This window comes from Lolium perenne, chromosome 1 (genome assembly GCF_019359855.2).
Source record: "Lolium perenne isolate Kyuss_39 chromosome 1, Kyuss_2.0, whole genome shotgun sequence".
NCBI classification, from domain to species: Eukaryota; Viridiplantae; Streptophyta; class Magnoliopsida; order Poales; family Poaceae; genus Lolium; species Lolium perenne.
In genome coordinates this window covers 31,494,635-31,503,580 of record NC_067244.2, presented here as the reverse complement: position 1 = coordinate 31,503,580, position 8,946 = coordinate 31,494,635, and positions in this window count along the sequence as shown.

The window sequence follows — 8,946 nt, the reverse complement described above, 5'->3', positions numbered from 1 at the left end:
TGATAATCAACTTGACATAGTATTCAATATTCATCGGATCCCAACAAACACAACATGTAGCATTACAAATAGATGATCTTGATCATGATAGGCAGCTCACAAGATCTAACATGATAGCACAATGAGGAGAAGATAACCATCTAGCTACTGCTATGGACCCATAGTCCAGGGGTGAACTACTCACACATCGATCCGGAGGCGATCATGGCGATGAAGAGTCCTCCGGGAGATGATTCCCCTCTCCGGCAGGGTGCCGGAGGTGATCTCCTGAATCCCCCGAGATGGGATTGGCGGCGGCGGCGTCTCTGGAAGGTTTTCCGTATCGTGGCTCTCGGTACAGAGGGTTTCGCGACGAAGGCTTTAAGTAGGCGGAAGGGCGGAGTCGGAGGAGTCACGGGGGCCCCACACGCTAGGGCCGCGCGGGCCCCCCTTAGGCCGCGCCGCCATAGTGTGGCGGCGCCCCGTGGCCCCACTTCATTTCTCCCTCGGTCTTCTGGAAGCTTCGTGGAAAAATAAGCCCCTGGGCGTTGATTTCGTCCAATTCCGAGAATATTTCCTTACTAGGATTTCTGAAACCAAAAACAACAGAAAACAGCAACTGGCTCTTCGGCATCTCGTCAATAGGTTAGTGCCGGAAAATGCATAAATATGACATATAATGTGTATAAAACATGTGAGTATCATCATAAAAGTATCATGGAACATAAGAAATTATAGATACGTTTGGGACGTATCAAGCATCCCCAAGCTTAGTTCCTACTCGCCCTCGAGTAGGTAAACGATAACAAGGATAATTTCTGAAGTGACATGCTATCATAATCTTGATCAATACTATTGTAAAGCACATGAGATGAATGCAGCGATTCGAAGCAATGATGAAGATAATGAGTAAACAAATGAATCATATAGCAAAGACTTTTCATGAATAATACTTTCAAGACATGCATCAATAAGACTTGCATAAGATTACTCGTAAAGCAATAAATTCTTAGTAGAAAGCTTTGAAACAACACAAAGGAAGATATAAGTTTCAGCAGTTGCTTTCAACTTCAACATGTATATCTCATGGATAATTGTCAACACAAAGTAATATAACAAGTGCAATAGGTAAACATGTAAGAATCAATGCACACAGTTTACACAAGTGTTTGCTTCTAAGATAGAAGGAAGCCGGTAAACTGACTAAACAATAAAGTAGAAGAATGGCCCTTCGCAGAGGGAAGCATGGATTACTATTTTTGTGCTAGAGCTTTTCATTTTGAAAACATAGAAACAATTTTGTCAACGGTAGTAATAAATCATATGTGTTATTTATAAGATATCCTATAAGTTGCAAGCCTCATACATAGTATACCAATAGTGCTCGCACCTTGTCCTAATTAGCTTGGATTAACATGGATTATCATTGCATAACATATGTTTCAACCAAGTGTCACAAAGGGGTACCTCTATGCCGCCTGTACAGAGGTCTAAGGAGAAAGTTCGCATTGGATTTCTCGCTTTTGACTATTCTCAACTTAGACATCCATACCGGGACAACATAGACAACAGATAATGGACTCCTCTTTAATGCTTAAGCATTCAACAACAAATAATATTCTCATAAGAGATTGAGGATTTGTGTCCAAACTGAAACTTCCACCATGATTCATGGCTTTAGTTAGCGGCCCAATATTCTTCTCTAACAATATGCATACTCAAACCAGTTGATCATGAAAATCGCCCTTACTTCAGACAAGACGAACATGCATAGCAACTCACATGATATTCAACAAAGGTAAAAGTTGATGGCGTTCCCAGAAACATGGTTACCGCTCAACAAGCAACTTATTAAGAAATAAGATACATAAGAACATATTCTTCACCACAATAGTTTTTAAGGCTATTTTCCCATGAGCTATGTATTGTAAAGGCAAAGAATAGAAGTTTAAAGGTAGCACTCAAGTAATGTACTTTGGAATGGCAGAGAAATACCATGTAGTAGGTAGGTATGGTGGACACGAATGGCATAGTTTTTGGCTCAAGGATTTGGATGCACGAGAAGAATTCCTCTCAATACAAGGCTAGGCTAGCAAGGTTGTTTGAAGCAAACTCAAGTATAAAACGGTGCAGCAAGACTCACATATGAACATATTGTAAGCATTATAAGACTTTACATTGTCTCCTTGTTGTTCAAACACCTTAACCAGAAAATATCTAGACTCTAGAGACCAATCATGCAAACCAAATTTTAACAAGCTCTATGTAGTTCTTCATTAATGGGTGCAAAGTACATGATGCAAGAGCTTAAACATGATCTATATGAGCACAACAATTGCCAAGTATCAAATTATTCAAGACATTATACCAATTACCACATGCAGCATTTTCCGTTTCCAACCATATATCAATGAACTAAGTAGTTCAACCTTCGCAATGAACATTAAGAATAAAGCTAAGAACACATGTGTTCATATGCAACAGCGGAGCGTGTCTCTCTCCCACACAAAGAATGCTAGGATCCGATTTTATTCAAACAAAACAAAAATAAAAACAAACAGACGCTCCAAGTAAAGCACATAAGATGTGACTGAATAAAAATATAGTTTCACTAGAGGTGACCTGATAAGTTGTCGATGAAGAATTGGATGCCTTGGGCATCCCCAAGCTTAGATGCTTGAGTCTTCTTAAAATATGCAGGGATGAACCACGGGGGCATCCCCAAGCTTAGACTTTTCACTCTTCTTGATCATATTGTATCATCCTCCTCTCTTGACCCTTGAAAACTTCCTCCACACCAAACTCGAAACAAACTCATTAGAGGGTTAGTGCATAATTGAAAATTCATATATTCAGAGGTGACATAATCATTCTTAACACTTCTGGACATTGCACAAAGCTACTGAAAGTTAATGGAACAAAGAAATCCATCAAGCATAGCAAAACAGGCAATGCGAAATAAAAGGCAGAATCTGTCAAAACAGAACAGTCCGTAAAGACGAATTTTTCTGGGGCACTTACCTTGCTCAGATAAAAATGCTCAAATTGAATGAAAGTTGCGTACATATCTGGGAATCACGCACGTAAATTGGCATATTTTTCTGAGTTACCTACAGAGAATTATACTCAAATTCGTTACAGCAAGAAATCTGTTTCTGCGCAGTAATCCAAATCTAGTATTAACTTTACTATCAAAGACTTTACTTGGCACAACAATGAAATAAAATAAAGATAAGGAGAGGTTGCTACAGTAGTAACAACTTCCAAGACTCAAATATAAAACAAAAGTGCTGTAGTAAAATAATGGGTTGTCTCCCATAAGCGCTTTTATTTAACGCCTTTCAGCTAGGCGCAGAAAGTGTGAATCAAGTAACATCAAGAGATGAAGCATCAATATCATAATTTGTTCTAATAATAGAATCATAAGGTAACTTCATTCTCTTTCTAGGGAAATGTTCCATACCTTTCTTGAGAGGAAATTGATACTTAATATTACCTTCCTTCATATCACTGGTAGCACCAACAGTTCGAAGAAAAGGTCTTCCCAATATAATGGGACAAGATGCATTGCATTCAATATCCAAGACAACAAAATCAACGGGGACAAGGTTATTGTTAACCATAATACGAACATTATCAATCCTCCCCAAAGGTTTCTTTATAGCATTATCAGCGAGATTAACATCCAAATAACAATTTTTCAATGGTGGCAAGTCAAGCATATCATAGATTTTCTTAGGCATAACAGAAATACTTGCACCAAGATCACATAAAGCATTACAATCAAAATCATTGACCCTCATCTTAATGATGGGCTCCCAACCATCTTCTAACTTCCTAGGAATAGAAGTTTCAAGTTTTAGTTTCTCTTCTCTAGCTTTTATGAGAGCATTTGTGATATGTTTTGTAAAGGCCAAATTTATAGCACTAGCATTGGGACTTTTAGCAAGTTTTTGTAAGAACTTTATAACTTCAGAGATGTGACAATCATCAAAATATAAACCATTATGATCTACAGCAATGGGATCATTGTCCCCAATATTTTGAAAAATTTCAGCAGTTTTATCACAAACAGTTTCAGCAGCTTTAATGCTTCGTGCAGTTTTGCACGCTTTGCACTAGAAGTAGAAAAATTGCCAACACCAATTATTTTACCATTGATAGTAGGAGATTTAGCAACATGTGAATCATTATCATTACTAGTGGTGGTAATAGTCCAAACTTTAGCTACATTATTCTCTTTAGCAAGTTTTTCATTTTCTTCTCTATCCCACCTAGCATGCAATTCAGCCATCAATCTAATATTTTCATTAATTCGAACTTGGATGGCGTTTGCTGTAGTAACAATCTTATTATCATTATCCTTATTAGGCATAACTTTCAATTTTAAAAGATCAACATCAGAGGCAAGTCTATCATCCTTAGAAGCAAGAATATCAATTTTATCAAGCTTTTCCTCAACAGATTTGTTAAAAGCAGTTTGTGTACTAATAAATTCTTTAAACATGGCTTCAAGACCAGGGGGTACACTCCTATTATTGTTGTAAGAATTCCCATAAGAATTACCATAACCATTACTATTAGCAGAAGGATATGGCCTATAGTTGTTACCAGAATTATTCCTATAAGCATTGTTGTTGAAATCATTACTTTTAATGAAATTCACATCAACATGTTCTTCTTGGGCAACCAATGAAGCTAAAGGAACATTATTAGGATCAACATTAGATCTACCATTCACAATCATATACATAATAGCATCAATCTTATCACTCAAGGAGGAGGTTTCTTCTACAGAATTTACCTTCTTACCTTGTGGAGCCCTTTCAGTGTGCCATTCAGAGTAATTTGTCATCATATCATCAAGAAGCTTTGTTGCCACCCCCAAAGTAATGGACATAAAGGTACCTCCAGCAGCTGAATCCAATAGGTTCCGCGAAGAAAAATTCAATCCTGCATAGAAGGTTTGGATGATCATCCAAGTAGTTAGTCCATGGGTTGGGCAATTCTTCACCAAAGATTTCATTCTTTCCCATGCTTGAGCAACATGTTCATTATCCAATTGCTTAAAATTCATTATGCTACTTCTCAAAGATATAATTTTAGCAGGAGGATAATATCTACCAATGAAAGCATCTTTACATTTAGTCCATGAATCAATACTATTTCTAGGCAAAGATAGCAACCAATCTTTAGCTCTTTGATACGTCTCAAACGTATCTATAATTTCTTATGTTCCATGCTACTTTTATGATGATACTCACATGTTTTATACACATTATATGTCATTATTATGCATTTTCCGGCACTAACCTATTGACGAGATGCCGAAGAGCCGATTCTTTGTTTCTGCTGTTTTTGGTTTCAGAAATCCTACAAAGGAAATATTCTCGGAATTGGACGAAATCAACGCCCAGGGTCCTATTTTTCCACTAAGCTTCCAGAAGTCCGAAGAGGAAACGAAGTGGGGCCACGAGGTGGCGACACACTAGGGCGGCGCGGCCCAAGCCCTGGCCGCGCCGGCCTGTTGTGTGGGCCCCTCGTGACGCCCCCTGACCTGCCCTTCCGCCTACATATAGTCTTCGTCGCGAAACCCCCAGTACAGAGAGCCACGATACGGAAAACCTTACAGAGACGCCGCCGCCGCCAATCCCATCTCGGCGGATTCAGGAGATGGCCTCCGGCACCCTGCCGGAGAGGGGAATCATCTCCCGGAGGTCTCTTCATCGCCATGATCGCCTCCGGATTGATGTGTGAGTAGTCCACCCCTGGACTATGGGTCCATAGCAGTAGCTAGATGGTTGTCTTCTCCTCATTGTGCTATCATGTTAGATCTTGTGAGCTGCCTATCATGATCAAGATCGTCTATTTGTAATGCTACATGTTGTGTTTGTTGGGATCCGATGAATATTGAATACTATGTCAAGTTGATTATCAATCTATCATATATGTTGTTTATGTTCTTGCATGCTCTCCGTTGCTAGTAGAGGCTCTGGCCAAGTTGACACTTGTGACTCCAAGAGGGAGTATTTATGCTCGATAGTGGGTTCATGCCTCCATTAAATCTGGGACAGTGACAGAAAGTTCTAAGGTTGTGGATGTGTTGTTGCCACTAGGGATAAAACATCGATGCTTTGTCTAAGGATATTTGTGTTGATTACATTACGCACCATACTTAATGCAATTGTCTGTTGCTTGCAACTTAATACCGGAAGGGGTTCGGATGATAACCTGAAAGTGGACTTCTTAGGCATAGATGCATGCTGGATAGCGGTCTATGTACTTTGTCGTAATGCCCTGATTAAATCTCATAGTACTCATCATGATATATGTATGTGCATTGTTATGCCTTCTTTATTTGTCAATTGCCCAACTGTAATTTGTTCACCCAACATCTGTTTATCTTATGGGAGAGACACCACTAGTGAACTGTGGACCCCGGTCCTATTCTTTACATCTGAAATATAATCTACTGCAATTGTTCTTTACTGTTCTTCGCAAACAAACATCATCATCCACACTATACATCTAATCCTTTTTTTTACAGCAAGCCGGTGAGATTGACAACCTCACTGTTACGTTGGGGCAAAGTACTGTGATTGTGTTGTGCAGGTTCCATGTTGGCGCCGGAATCACTGGTGTTGCGCCGCACTACACTCCGCCACCAACAACCTTCAACGTGCTTCTTGGCTCCTACTGGTTCGATAAACCTTGGTTTCTTTCTGAGGGAAAACTTACTGCTGTGCACATCACACCTTCCTCTTGGGGTTCCCAATGGACGTGTGTCTCACGCGCATCAAGACTGTTTTCTGGCGCCGTTGCCGGGGAGATCAAGACACGCTGCAAGGGGAGTCTTCCACTTCCAATCTCTTTACTTTGTTTTTGTCTTGCTTTATTTTATTTACTACTTTGTTTGCTGCACTAAAACAAAACACAAAAAAAATTAGTTGCTAGTTTTACTTTATTTACTATCTTGTTTGCGTTCTCTATATCAAAAACACACAAAAATTAGTTACTTGTATTTACTTTATTTACCTTTTGTTTATTTCATCATGTTTCCTCCTAAGTACACTCTAAAAGACATACCGGTAGGCCGAGGGTCTATAATTGGAAGAGATAATATAGAAATTTTTTTCACTCATGTTAGTATAGCTGAAGATTTTGAAGATAGACACTTGGTAGAACTTGCTCCTACTTATGAAATTGCTGTTACTTCTTTAGTACACATGTTGGAAACTAAGTTTGTTAATCTCAATCCTATAATTCAACATATGTTTCTTACACTCGGTGATATGGAAGAAGGAGAAAAGAAAGATTTTGTTTTAGTAACCCTTCTTAAAGAATTTGGTGGTGTAGCAAGAGAGGCTAGAAAAGTCTTTATTAAATATAAGATGCTTGGCTCTTACACCAACTTTGCTAGTACCCTTGAAAAGATGGACATTGATAGAATAAAGTACACTAATAATGTTAATGATGGAGGGGAGATTAGGACACCAATACCTTGTAAGCTCCTAGGAATGCATGAAGCTCTAGAAAATAACTATGGTTGGCTTGTTCCCGAAAATTTGTTTGATGAGAATAGCAAGCCTAAGTATAACGAAAAAGGAGCCTCTGAAACTTACATAGATAAGATAACATGTATAGTTGAGAAAACTCCAAACCCCTCTGTCGATGCTTCGTCTCTTGATGTTACTTGATTCACACTTTCTGCGCCTAGCTGAAAGGCGTTAAAGAAAAGCGCTTATGGGAGACAACCCATTATTTTACTTCAGTACTTTGTTTTATATTTGAGTCTTGGAAGTTGTTACTACTGTAGCAACCTCTCCTTATCTTTATTTTATTGCATTGTTGTGCCAAGTAAAGTCTTTGATAGTAAAGTCAATACTAGATTTGGATTACTGCGCAGAAACAGATTTCTTGCTGTCACGAATTTGGGTATGGTTCTCTGTAGGTAACTGAGAAAAATCTGCCAATTTACGTGCGTGATCCTCAGATATGTACGCAACTTTCATTCAATTTGGGCATTTTCATCTGAGCAAGTCTGGTGCCTCAAAAAAATTCGTCTTTACGGACTGTTCTGTTTTGACAGATTCTGCCTTTTATTTCGTATTGCCTGTTTTGCTATGTTTGATGGATTTCTTTGTTCCATTAACTTTCAGTAGCTTTGTGCAATGTCCAGAAGTGTTAAGAATGATTATGTCACCTCTGAATATATGAATTATGCACTGACCCTCTAATGAGTTTGTTTTAAGTTTGGTGTGGAGGAAGTTTTCAAGGGTCAAGAGAGGAGGATGATACAATATGATCAAGAAGAGTGAAGAGTTTAAGCTTGGGGATGCCCCCGTGGTTCATCCCTGCATATTTTAAGAAGACCCAAGCGTCTAAGCTTGGGGATGCCCAAGGCATCCCTTCTTCATCGACAACTTATCAGGTCACCTCTAGTGAAACTATATTTTTATTCCGTCACATCTTATGTGCTTTACTTGGAGCGTCTGTTTGTTTTTATTTTTGTTTTGTTTGAATAAAATCGGATCCTAGCATTTTTTGTTTGGGAGAGAGACACGCTCTGTTGTTTCGTATGAACACATATGTTCTTAGCTTTATCTTTAATGTTCATTGCGAAAGTTGGACTATTTCATTCATTGCTATATGGTTGGAAACGGAAAATGCCGCATGTGGTAAATGATATAATGTCTTGAATAATGTGATACTTGGCAATTGTTGTGCTCATATAGATCATGTTTAAGCTCTTGCATCATGTACCTTGTACCTATTAATGAATAACTATATAGAGCTTGTTAAAATTTGGTTTGCATGATTGATCTCTAGAGTCTAGATATTTTATGGTTAAGGTGTTTGAACAACAAGGAGACAATGTAAAGTCTTATAATAGCTGCAATATGTTCATATGTGAGCTTTGCTGCACCTTTATACTTGAGTTTGCTTCAAACAACCTTGCTAGCCTAG